Source organism: Dreissena polymorpha, chromosome 1, assembly GCF_020536995.1.
Source record: "Dreissena polymorpha isolate Duluth1 chromosome 1, UMN_Dpol_1.0, whole genome shotgun sequence".
Classification (NCBI taxonomy): Eukaryota; Metazoa; Mollusca; class Bivalvia; order Myida; family Dreissenidae; genus Dreissena; species Dreissena polymorpha.
The window spans coordinates 141,102,734-141,116,902 of NC_068355.1; positions in this window are offsets into that span (position 1 = coordinate 141,102,734).

Below are 14,169 nucleotides of genomic sequence, written 5' to 3' on the forward strand. Positions count from 1 at the left end.
GCCGCTGCTAATTTTGAAAGACACACCAAAGCATTTCGAATAAATAAATTAAACCCTTCTCGGGAGTGCAGTTTGGTTTAGGTTAGGAGAATTCATTAATGAAAGCGTATTTGTCGAATAGTTCTCATATCTCAGTTTAATTATCAAGCAATGTTTCATGTTGTTTATTTGTAATGCTATGAACGTGCGGTGTTCTGAAAACGTCTTTGTTTAACATCCATGAATGTACTGAAAATATTAACGTTTATCTTGAGGTCTTTTAGTAAAAGGTCTATCCTGATTGGTAAAACATGGATAAAAGGATGTACTGTACTTGATCATGTTGAATGATATTTAGGTAAACATGACATCATTAATGGTAAATATTCACATTATGACAGATGTTTATTCTTATATGCTCTCCATTCTCCAAGATTCTTGCCGTCTATTCGTTTGTACTGGATGAGTGTTGCAATATGCTTGGTGACTTTCTAATGTTTGAATGTTCATTATTCCCGATTCATGATTTGATAGCACATAAATGTATATTTTTTAACTCTAACAAACTGCACCAGTCATGATGACACCAGTCCTAATCAGTTGTGTAACTAAGCGTCATTAACAACGGTAGTTAGCAACAGGCAACATGAAGGATACAACTAGCCGAATGAAGGTTAACAAATTATGTCAGGTGGCGCAAGTTAAGAACCGTACGTTTAATAAATTACTTTTTGTAAAACAGAGAAAACATCCGAACCTTTTTGACTATTATACTGAATAAACTGAATTAGTTCCCATTGTTTTATAGTCTTTATAAAACTTAATACTTTTAATTTTGCCGTTAAGACCAGTATGTCAATTAGGTACACATGGAATTTACTGCCAAAGTTGCAGTAGGTACTCCAGCAAATATGCATGTATTTCCTTCAAGACATAACGGAGCTCATGTGTAGGAAATGTGGACCATCCTTAGTCCAAATAATTACAGTAGATGTAATCTACCGATGTACATTGTATATTTACAACAAATTTACAACATATTTATAAAGTAGCCTAACCCCTAGGCCAGAGTCCTGGCTGTGTAACTTTTATATTTCTCAAGTCTGTTTACCAGGCTTAGCAATAGTCTCCTATTATCACATGATTTACCCTGTTTCACATGTAATGCAACTATTACATTTTTTTATTACACATGTGTAATACAACATTTTAAAGCGTTTTCATTGGCTTAGTATTCGTTTATTGACCAATCACATTTTGTTATTTTGCTGAAATGACGGTGCAACGTCAAATGACGTCACGAAATGTAAACAACATTCGGGATTTATCATTATGTTTGCGTAAATATTAATTTAATTTGCTCATTTAAAAGCATGTGATAAAAAGATCTGCCACTCGTTGTCATATCATACCATATTTTATTAAACTCGTCCAGGAAATTCGTTAGGAAGCTCGCCAAAGGCTCGCTTACTAACAAAATTCCTGAACTCGTCTAATAAAATATGGTATGATATGACAACTCGTGCCAGATCCTATTTCTATTAACATATCAGAAAACATATATAAAATCAATCGTTTGGGACCCATATGACCGTTTGTCTCGGCCTGTGACCGCAAAAGCCCTGCCGAACACGACGGGAAAGCCAGCGTACGCGACCAAATGGTCTTGGTCTAAGTGGTGGCTTCTGAAGGCCTGCTCTCGGCCGATAATCTATTGGTGGCTGCGATTTCCGTGTATCGGCAAGGTTGACAGTACCGATTAGCGGGTGGAACTCCGTTAACAACGGTACCGATGAAGACGAAAGCTTATCATCGCGGACCGTTGTTCGAAAGCAGGGATATCGGGCGTTTGTACAGCGAGAGCAAGGCGAGGGCCCTCCCAGCAAGGACGACCAGCCTGAGGAAGAACTAGCAAACGCAAGAAGATCGACCTCCGAAGCTGCTCCCAGTGGTCCGGGCCGCATATACATCCGGTCGGCGGGAAGAAACCACAGGCCTGCCATAGACGGTGCGAACGGGACTAGAGCTAGTCGGTCCCGAGACGCTCAATCGGAGACGACTCCCGTTGACGTATCCTGTCTGCTCTGCGCGGTCTTTCAATCGGCGTCCATTAACGTAATAAGGAGCTCGCGCAGCGGTTGCCGACAATCGGCCGACTCTTGCAAAGCGCAACTTCGAAAGGGTTGGGTGATTCGGTCGGCCGGCCGGATAGTCGCGCGTTCTTTCGGCTCACGTGCGAACACTCTTTCGCTTTGGGCGACTCATTTTATTTTTTAGTTTCAGTCTAGTCCGTGCATGTTATTGAGAAACACGGACGGAGGGACGAATAGTGGACGGATTAACAACGTCAAAACAATACCCCATATGAAAAACATTTTTTTAAAGAAATATAGATACATGAAGATGGAAATACATAATTCACCATAAATCTAAAAGTAAAATACACAGAACATTGTTAGTTAAAATAACATATCCAGACGATAGTGCTGAAATGTTTCCCTACAAAAATAGATAAGCTACTTTACCTTTCGAAATAGGACCAACACATATATCATAAGGGGAGAAACTTCTGCAATAACATAAAAGTTCAGTTATTCGCCGTAAATTTCTTTAGTTGTCCGTAGCATTTCGGAACGACTGTCAATGACATTTTGTCATGGATGATTGTATGATGCTTTGTGCTTGGATGAAACTCACACCTTGCCATTGCGTTCAACCAACATCCACATACCCAGCATGCCATTTACGAACAAGAATCTTGCATATGTTCGCAAACGCTTTCATTAAGCCGAATGAAAAGACATTCTTCATCAGGCACGATGTAAGTGCCATCTAGCAGGAAAAAATGTATCATGACACAGTCATAAAGAAATGTGTAATTTTTGCCTGAATACCATTCTATAGGATAAGTTTTATGTAGTTTATGTCAGTGAATCGAACAACATGGCTTATGTTTTCAAGTACACATTTCTGCAACAATATCGTATTTAAAAGAATTGCCAATTATTCCTTTTAAATAAATAATTGCTTACATTGTAACGTTATTGAGAGACTATATTTACTAAGTATATAATAAAATACATTAACGACACTGTAATATATATTATATTATACTTATTAAGTGATTCGATCATCATCACCATCATCATCAATCCCTTTGCCCCGTTTGGCCGTTGGGGGAAATTAGGGACGACGATATAAAAATCTTCCTCCAGTCAGGTCTGTTATAGAATTATTCATCCATGGGCAGTTATGTCCACTATTTTACATTATCGATCCAGCTTTTCTTTTGACGGCTTCAACGTCGACCTCCCTCTAGCGTGCCCTAGAGAACGGTCTTGCACAGTCGTGCCTGGTGACATGTCCAAACCAATCCAGCATTCGTCGTTCGAAGGTCGCAAGTAAGGGTTCTTTTCGATCAAAAAGTGTTGCACTCGTGTTCCGGACGTAATCGTTTGTCTTGTTCTCCGTATAGGCGATACTGAGCAGTCTGTGGAGACATTAATGTTCAAGTGCCTGCATTCTGCATTGTGTGTCCGCGTAAAGCGTCCTGGACTCACAGCCGTAGAGAAGTATGAAGACTACGAGGGACTCGTAGAGCCTATACTTGGTGGGCATGTTTATGGAATGCTTCATAACGTATCATAACTTACCTATAAGGAACACCCTATGTCTACATTCTTTCTGTGTATAGCCTTCCTTATTATAGTATGTCTTCCCTTTGCTGAGTCATATGAGCTATCCATTATGTTTTGGGCAATCTTTATGATGTCAGTATGTTCCGTCCAATATATGTAACAGCCCATAAGATGACTCAATGAAGATTGCTTATACAATTATAGGGATGTCACTTAAATAATCAAGATTGTAGAAATAGGGCAATGTCTGAGTTCCATAAAACATATCGCTTTTGTCTTGCAAGAGGATCGATTCAGAAAACACTTTGGCGTGCAATTACTATTCAATTAGAAGTAAATTACAGGAACAACCAGATGTAAAACTGGGCTTGAGGGGAGGCTTTCTATGTAATGAGTCATGACGACTAATATGAGTTCAATGATCCCGGGTGCTGCTATGTTTTTAAGATAAATATTTGCGGTATTGTATCCTTAATAGACACACGTTTTGAATGAAAACATATTCCATCTTCACTATTAGAGATTGAACTCTTGTCTACAAAAAGAATACTTCATTCAGAATGTTACTCTCAAAACCTTTTATCAAAAGTTCGCTTCATTACACAGATGCCTTACGTATATTGCATTCAAACAAATTACTACTAGTTTTGAATTTCACCTTGCCTGATAAACTAGTCCCAAAGATAACTTTTATAACCATATATATTTGAATGAGTATTTATGAAAATGAGACATGTGAGGCCACCTAAGAATAAATATGTACATTTTAAGAGTTAGTGGTATGTTAGAAAATAACATAAAAAAACAGTGGATATTCCCATTAAGATGATGCATGTAACTTTCCATGCCGTTTGGTTACCGCAAGACGAAAGAGAATTTCAGGGAATGAACGATTAAGTCAATTATTTATTTTTTAAATAAAAGTTAGTTAAACGTCCTATCGTATTGTTACAAGATGTGTGTTTACAGTCTTTCTTACATCTAGATCGTTATAAAATGTTATGTAGAAACAGCTGAATTGATAGTTTTAAATCTGATTTCTTCTTATTGTATATCTATTTTTTACTCTGGCCAACCCAACCGTTTTTAATATATTTCAGATTATCACGACACTCTTAAAATCACATTATGTCTGTAGTATTTGATTCATTCGTCACGTGATGGTACTTACGCTCACATAGTCTGTCGACAAAGGTTCATTTTATTGAAATAGTTTGTGACGCATGTTTGGTTTGTGATTTATTCGGGTAAGGTTCGGTCATTACTTAAACCGCCAATTATTGTTATTGACCGTTCCAAGGCAATGCGCCCAGTTTCGATCATTGTATATTCATAAGATGTGTTCAGTGTTAATGACAGTGGGTAAGAAAAGGAATTTCACTTCTCAGCACTCATCGTGTTGAATAATTTGACACATATATTTACCATTTGGACACCATGTGTCAGGTATAAGGCCCATCTTCATGTCTCAAAGGTCAATGTCATACTTTTAGGTAAACATGAAACATAAACAGTTGGTTTTGACAGTTACTTTGCCATTACTTATTCAATTTTACAAACACATCTATGTTTCAGTGTAAAATGTCGAATAATGACCATTTGTTTTCCAGTGGCATGATTTGAACTATCGTAAAAGAAGACCACATACTATGTTTTACACCAAACGTAAACTCAACGACAATTGTAATTTCAATGAAGCAGGTTGTAATCTTTTATTTTTTTAATCTGTTAAGATTTGGTGACCTACACAATTTGAACAACGTTGAACAAGGGTTACCAATGAATACGTTTGTTAAGAATCGTCTAACACAACCAAGACGCAATGGAGTAGACACCGCTTGAATGAAAGTATGTGTACGATGTACGACTGACAACAAAGACTGACACCACCAAAATCTACATTTTGCACAGGTAAGCTTTTTAAGTGCACAAGTGAGCTAAAACTAATATTATTATGTTATGTGCATGCAATAACACAATCAATTTGGTATGCTTTGTTTCTTGTTCTAAAGTTTATGCAGCAGAACAGTGTGATCGCAACAGACGGAAAATACTGATGCAGAGCGGTCTTACGAATTCCCTAAAACGACAATAATACAAAATAAAATATATGTCAAAACCAACGAAATATTGCCTAGTTCTGTGTCCTTTTAAAATGTATCGACTGGAAGCAAGATGAATCAAACTATAACAGAAAAAGTGACCCCGATCCATGTATAAAAAATACTATCCATTTATTGACAACATTAAACAATTTTACTATGCACGAAGCGCAAACTTTATGAAAACATTTGACAATTCGATTTGCAGTTAGGTTGACGGATCTCACCTGTAAGTTTTTGGACCAAACAGTACGCCCGCCGATATATCATTTGACGAAATTATACATTTTTCCTTCAATAAGGATCACTGTCTCTAAATTGCCTGGTGCACCGTGATTTGTCAGTCAACTTGGCCTCTTTTTCATGTAAAATATATTTCCTGAAAATTTGTTGCATATTTGATGATGATTGTTCGATTTAGGAATCGAAAACGGTAAATTTCGCATTAAAACTTTGAAAAGTCAATAAGCTTAAAGTGACTGGTTCAAATACTTTTCCTTGTCATAAAAAGTACTTGTATGAACCATTTTCAATTTGGAATATGTTTAAATACTCGCACAGAATTCGATGATAGATATAGACACATGAAAGACATCGACTTAAATGATTTGCTTGAAGTAAATACAGACTATACATCATCATATAAACAAAAATATTGAAATTGTGAAGAAACATACAGGAACTAAACAAACATTAACGTGAAATTAACCCTTATTTTGACTTCTGTAAAAACAAATATGGACGATTTAATTTGCAAATCGAAGCAACAATATTTTAAAAACGTGTAATAACTTATGAAATATGACGCTGGAATTTTTTTTACAAAAATCCAACAATACATCATGGCTTCTATTATTTATCGCTGTTTGTGAATAATAATTATATGATCGCATGCATTTATACGTGCCACTAGAATAGATATGCATGCCATATTGATGGCAATTCAAAATCGTCACGTAATAAACACACTAAACACGTATATGCACATTTTCCATATACATTCTCTCAACGCATATGATTGAAGCACATTAATTTTCAAATATACGAGTGTTTAAGCCTGGCGCAAAGCGTCTCGTAACACATGATATTGCAATAAGGCTACATACTTGTTTCTACGCCAAGCGTTTACTGCTCAGTGCATCTGATGGAATGTATTCGTGTATATTACTTAACAAGCCCCTCTGACCTTCACCTTTGACCACTTAATCAAGGCGTCTTATTTCATCAACGAATGCAAAGGATTCAGCATTCTTTCGATTCATTCTTGCAATGCTTATATCATCCATAACATGAATTACACAGAGTAATAAACTGTCAAAAAACAAATGATGAAGTTTGCGGCGGTATGGCAAAACCGGTAATGTATTTGGCATGATATCGCAGAATTCCACATTCCGGATGAGTTTTTAGTAAAATATAGACAGAGAGAATCTATAAGCTAATTGGTGAATGCATGCTAGACAATTTTTTATCAGAACTATATTTCTCCTGTTCGGATCAATTATTCCTCTAGGGGGAAAACTTTTGATATTTTTTCATCGTTAATTTAAATGCGTAAATAAGATATTAGTATTAAAGACAAGTTTATGATCAAAATAATAGAATAAAGGTCCAAACCAAAAATCAATGAAGTTATATTATACTCCATTTGCATATAATGTTTTTCTATACAGTCGAAAACTTAGTTTCGGCGTACACTTTGTAGGTTATTTCTGTGAGGTCAATATTATTTGATTTATCGTAAGAGAATTATGCTATAAATTAGTGTTATTTTACATCCCTATTTAATATCAGATTAAAATCAATTGACATTAAAGTCGTATATAGTAAAAGTAAAATTTATGCCGCCTGTTAAGCTTGCGAACCATTAACCGCTTTTTTACAATACAAATTATAAACAAATGATTCGGGATTTTAACAACAAGAATAATCTATTCACATGTATTATACACAAAAGTATGTCCGACCATTCTGTTTACTCCACAGAAACTGAAGCGAATAAGCTAGTCCTCAGATAAATAAGTGAAAGCGATAAAAAAAAATGGTGATGATCTCACGGCAATATGCATTTTGTACATTGTCTAAAATACTATAACAGGGATGTAATTCAAAAGATAAGAGTACAGTCTTTACCATAAAATGCATTATGTTAAATCTAACGTTTTAAACGTCAGTACAATTCCGAGATCTGCAACCAAGTCAGTGACCTGTTATGTATGCCAGAAAAAAAAGCTATGAGTATTAGCTTTTCGTGGAAGCTTCTCCATTTGTAAAAAGTACATACCTCAATTGTATGCAGATAACAAGTTAATTGTAGAACGGAAAAAAATGTACATATCATGCTATGAGTGGAAGCTTATCCAATTGTCAAGAGCTTATTCAGAGTATAATGTGTGCAATATTTTAGCCCTTTGCATGCTGGGAAATTTTTCGTCTGGTAAAATGTCGTCTGCTGAATTTCTAAAATAAGCACTTTCTTCGATTTTTTTCTAAAGAATACTATCAGAATAGCAAATAGTTTGGATCCTGATGAGACGCCACGTTCTCTGTATCCAAACTGTTTGCAAAGGCCTTCGAAATTCGGTTCCAGCACTGAAAGAGTTAGTAAAGTCTCACACAGAAGTATGCCTGTATGCAACTGGTACCGAGATACATGTCGATTGGTATTTAAACGCTTAATATAACATTTCACCCATCTATGCCCATCTATGTGAAACCGGTAAGCCGATCAGTTGAATTTAACATCGATTTTTACAAAACACACTTTTTATATCTATTACGCTCATAATTGTTTGCATCGTAGTCGGACAAGACCGATGACTTTCGCAGAACAATCGAAGTCATGGTATAACGGGAAAATGCTATGGTTTTCGCGGTGTCTTACCGGGTCATAATTGTTCATTACGTTCGAAATATAAAGCTTGTTCAACATAAAAAAATCCAACTGGCATGTGGCTATCGGTTGCCTTCTTTGATAAGTAGCTGTGCGTGTTATTACGTTAACATGGAAACAAGGTAGGCCCAGATACTCTCGTATGCATTCCTAGATTATTCATTCACTACTGCGCACTTTCTGTGAATAGTTCTGTAGATGCGAGTAACGCATGTACACATACATGCATATGTTTAGACCGAGGTCGCAGATAACAATTATCTGATAATTTAAAACCGATCTAACACATACCCTGATTTTCACTTGAAATTTAAAATCGATTTAATACAAACCCTGATTTTGAGAAAACATATATTAAGAAGTCATTGCAAACGACGGAATGATTGCATATAATTCCGATAAGAAAAGAAAGCTTATTAAAATATCTACATCACGGCGGTACTTGAAGATTAAAAAACATTTTTTTCGTTATGTATTTGCGATGTGATAAAATGCTCATCACTGGTATTATTGGATACATTAGATGCTTTAAACTTCGTGGATTGTTATACCATCGCACAACTATTTTATCCGGGGTTAATCAGAAGCTGCCTTTTGGTCGAACGGTTGGTCAGTCGGTCGGTCACGCTTCCCAATGTGTACTTTATGTCTCGAACTGGTCCTCTACACTACGTCTAGCGCGATTTCTGCCTCCCGCCACGCATCACCGTGTTTTAACCCAGCGTGGAAACAACTTTCGTCACCGCGATCCACCGTGTAACAGCGTGGACCGCAGTGGTGTCACCATGGAAATTCGCGTTGACAGGCTCGAGCAAATATGTTGATAAACACTCGAGCGCGGGCGTTATCGGACAATAAATCTCGCGATGGACCACCGCGATCACGGTGGACCACCGCGGCCTTGATATTTTTCGATGAACTACAGGTGTATGTGAATAAACTTGTATATTTTTGCATGTGTATTTAATTCTTCATTTTAAAATAATCATTCGTTCCACTCTTTTATACTATATTTACACTGTCGACAAAATCATTTGACATGTCTTACATCGAGCGGGAGTATAGATTTCGTTTCATGCTTCATGTTTTGTTTAAATTGTTTCTGCGTAATATTTCACTTGTTTTTTTAATCAACGTTTTTGTAAGCATTTCAAAAATGCTTACTCCCTTGTGTACATATATAGCTCGCCACCAATTTTCATTAAAAGATTGTGCGTGCAATTTGATATCAGACTATTCTAGTGATTTCCTGTTTCTATTGTGAATGTTTTACTTCGAATACATGTGTAAATTCGAAACATCGGTAGTAAGAATTCAGCTCAGTGATATTTAAATATCATAGTCATGCGGAAAGATCTTTTCATGCTGGCGAGTGACTATTTGTATACCCGTGACTTGTTTATAACAAGTTCATTTCGATAAAAAATTTCAGGTACGACCATGAGTATGTTTTTCGCAAAATAACGACGTTATAAAAACGAAGCCGATATGTTTATTATATATTTCATAAGCAAGTATTAAAATACATAATATTACAATTATGAGTTTTTAATACCTATATGTATTTTTATTTTTCAGTTCCCGTATTTAAATACGAATAAAATGGTTGCATATATATTTTTTTTAATTATGGAAAATTTGATACCTACATCCTTTTAAAATATCCAATAAAAGATGGAGAATTTGATGTGCACAGCCATTTACACATGACAGACCTGTACAGACCTGTACAGATGGTATTTTAACGCCTTTTCTCACTATTGACTTTATTTTCTATTACAATCATAACCAATATTAACACTCTCATCAACTCGCTAAGCTGGCGATATAGTTTTCCAATGTATTGTTTTATTAATTATAGACATATTTACATTTCAATAGCTCAGTGAATAGCATGTTTCTCGGCGCCGGTATGTCACATGTACAGTGTACATGCATTTTTTTGCATAATCTAATGAATTATAATACAATAAGTAAAACGAAAAATGAACTTGATTTATCAAAATCATAATATTTTTAATTAATATTAAATTAACAAAAAATATGTGCATAAAATGTATACAAATGGTAACTCGCATACAATAATTTCGATACATAGATGTATGTAGACGAACGTGAACGAAGTTATCTTACTAATGTGATATTCAATACATCAATATTTATCACAATATTCATTTGATAACGTTTTTTTGATGATGTGACAAAATGAACGTGTTACTTTATAAAACATATATATTCGTAGTCACTCGCCAACATTACAACTGGTTTGTTTTCATAAAAATATCACTGAAGTGAATACTTACTGCAGAAAACTCGAATGTATATTCGAATAAATACATGTAACATTAGAAACAGGACATCACTAAATAGTATGATATCAAATTACATTTACTAAACTCAACTCAATTTTAAATTATTCAACAATAAGGCCTCCGGCCAATAATATATAGGCAACAATAGAAAATCATTTACATCCCTCGATCAACATTTTGCTTAGAAATGATTTGGTGAACATGAGTACAAACATTGCGAATAGTTCTTTCACAACTGGAGCACATTAATAAAATAAAAGTCGTTCAGTTCTAATCCTCTGTCATACCAGTTAAAAAGATAGCTTTGACGAATATCATTATACTTTATACAATGGAAGAATGCACGAACTTCACAGTCAAGAAATGAAATATTACTATCGTTTAAGCAATATATATATATATATATATATATATATATATATATATATATATATATATATATATATATATATATATATATATATATATATATATATATATATATATATATATATATATATATATATATATATTGCTTAAACGATAGTAATATTTCATTTCTATATATATATTCTTTGTTCTCGGTGAATATTCATGTGTCTACCAACTTCTATTCTAAGTTTACGATTGGAACATCTAAATTTTGAAATGATTTCTTATAAATAAAAGGCATATCCATAACTAGATACCTTTCAACATTAAGAAGAGATTTAAAATGTTTATAATGTTAACATCTACTGGAAACATTAATATCATTATGCCAATTCTTTAATAGCAGTCTATATGTCTTTGTTCAAACATACCGATCAAAACATCAATATTTCCAATTTCCTGAGAGATCCAGGCATACCCAAAACCATGCTCGTATAACAAAATTTAAACCTTTGTGGCCCAATTATACAGTTATCTTGTGATTTTAACTTAATATAGCACTGACGTGGGTATCTGGTATTTTTAGATTATTAGCAACCTACACCAATATTTTATGCAATTTTTTATATAAAATACACAAAGTGGTAACCTGCCACATTCTCCCAGAGCAACCGAGTTATTAGTTGTTCTGTTAATACAAAGATATCTTTTACAAAAATCATTATGGACAGTTTCAGTAGTGTTTACATAGCAATAACCCCATACCTGTGAGGCATAGCATACTGGTTGAACAGGAGTAGATCTATCAAATAATTTAAAATACTCATTAATAGGGAAATATCCCAAAGATTGTTGATATTGATTAATTGACCCTGTTGACTATTTGGCCTAAATAGATAATTTATTATGTGTGGAGGACCAGGACACAGAAGGATTAAAATAAACACCCATGTATTTGTAAATAGGTACAACATTAATTGGTGATCCACTATAGCTCCATGACTCGTAATTTCTAAGGCCGCCGCCATTACAGAAAACTATAATCTCCGTTTTATCTAAGTTCAGTTCCATTCCTGTATTTTGACAAAAAGCATCAATTATATGAATTTGTTGCTGTAATTAAGCGGCTGTTACCGAACAGTTAGCTATGTCATCTTCAAACATAAGGCAATAAATATCATTTATCCAACAGCTAAATGATTTTATAGAACACAATACGACCCATAAAGGAAAGAAAAGGTTTATCCCACACCTTGGTTTATCCCAAACCTAGTCATGTGTGGAGGAAGGTCATATTACTCGGAATTAACTATAATCGTTTTTAGTCGATTCAGATTCAACAAAACAAACAATTTGATACCAAGATTTAATATATTTTAAACACAAAATGCAACACAAACAGCAAAAAACATTTTTAACAAATATTAAGCGCGCGTGCTCATGACGTCATTATTAACACGTCAAACTACAAAGTTTGATTTCGCAAGACCATATTTTACGACACAGCTGGCGAAATCAGTCGCTGCAATTGTCTGTTTACTCGTCGAAGTTGTCAAGGTCGTCGATGGTGTACATGTATGTTGACATCGACATCATTTTGTCAGGAGCAATCGCCGCCATAATGAATTTTGATCATTTTCTTTCGAAAATAAAATGAATTATAGTAAAGTAAAATCTTCTTTTCGCGGTCGTAATGCGTTACAAATCGCACACTGCGTGAAATTGAATCGAGGCATATGGTGATATTTTTACTTGTTTTACAGTGTGTGTGTGTGAATTTTTAAAAGACTTTTTTGCGTACCAAAACAAAAACATATATATCACTACGCATGGTTACATTCGTTAGATTTTAAGCGCTTTTAAGACTGTATTAAAATTATTGTTAAGGTTTTTAGATCTATTTATGTTAAATGTAACGATGTTGCTCGGCTCGAACACCGAAAGCGCTCGCCAAGGCTCGCGCTCCCGGCGTTCTAAGCCTCGCAAAATAAACTTATCTGTATTCAACGCTAACCTAGTATTCTTTATACTCCCACACCGGTCGACACACGACATTCTCTCGACGCGCGACAAATCAGTCGACAGTCAATCTTGACTGTCGACTGATTTGTCGCGCGTCGTGTGTCGACCTAGTGATTTTAGGTCGACAGGCGACATTCTCGCGATATATCATATTGGCTGTCGACTGATTTGTCGTGCGTCGAGAGAATTTCGCGAGAATGTCGTGTGTCGCGCTCGAAGGTCGACACACGACATTCTCGCGACATTCTTTTCGACACTCAATACGACGCGCGGCTAATCAGTCGACAGTTAAAGGTCGACACGCGACACTCAACTTGTCACTTTCCGGATTCCGTACTTCAGTAACAAAACACAAGTATTTATATTGAAACATGCATACGAACATACAATGAAAAAAAGAAAATGAACTATACAGTTAAATGTTATAATAACTTCCTTATCTATTTCGACGACTTCGACGACGACGAAGACGATGATAATGATGACGATGATGATTATGATAATACAAAATATGCAAAATATGATACAAAAATCAATCTTTCAAAAATCAATCTTTCAAAATAAATCACATCAGAACCATCACAACAAAGTATTTACATAGAAAAAAATAAGCATGCATATATATCAATGTATTACAAACACTGCTATTTAGATCGCCAGCAAACAAAAACTTTTCCAGACTGCTCATGTAAATATGGAACGAAAAAAGCGTATATCATTTTTTACATTTATTCTACGATCTACTTTTAATGTATTATCATCTAAGTTAAAGTACCCGGACAACATATCTTAATTTAATTTGCATTTCGGATAATTATATATATATGTGTTTTATCCGCCTTACGTTGAAATTTACTCCATTATTATATTGA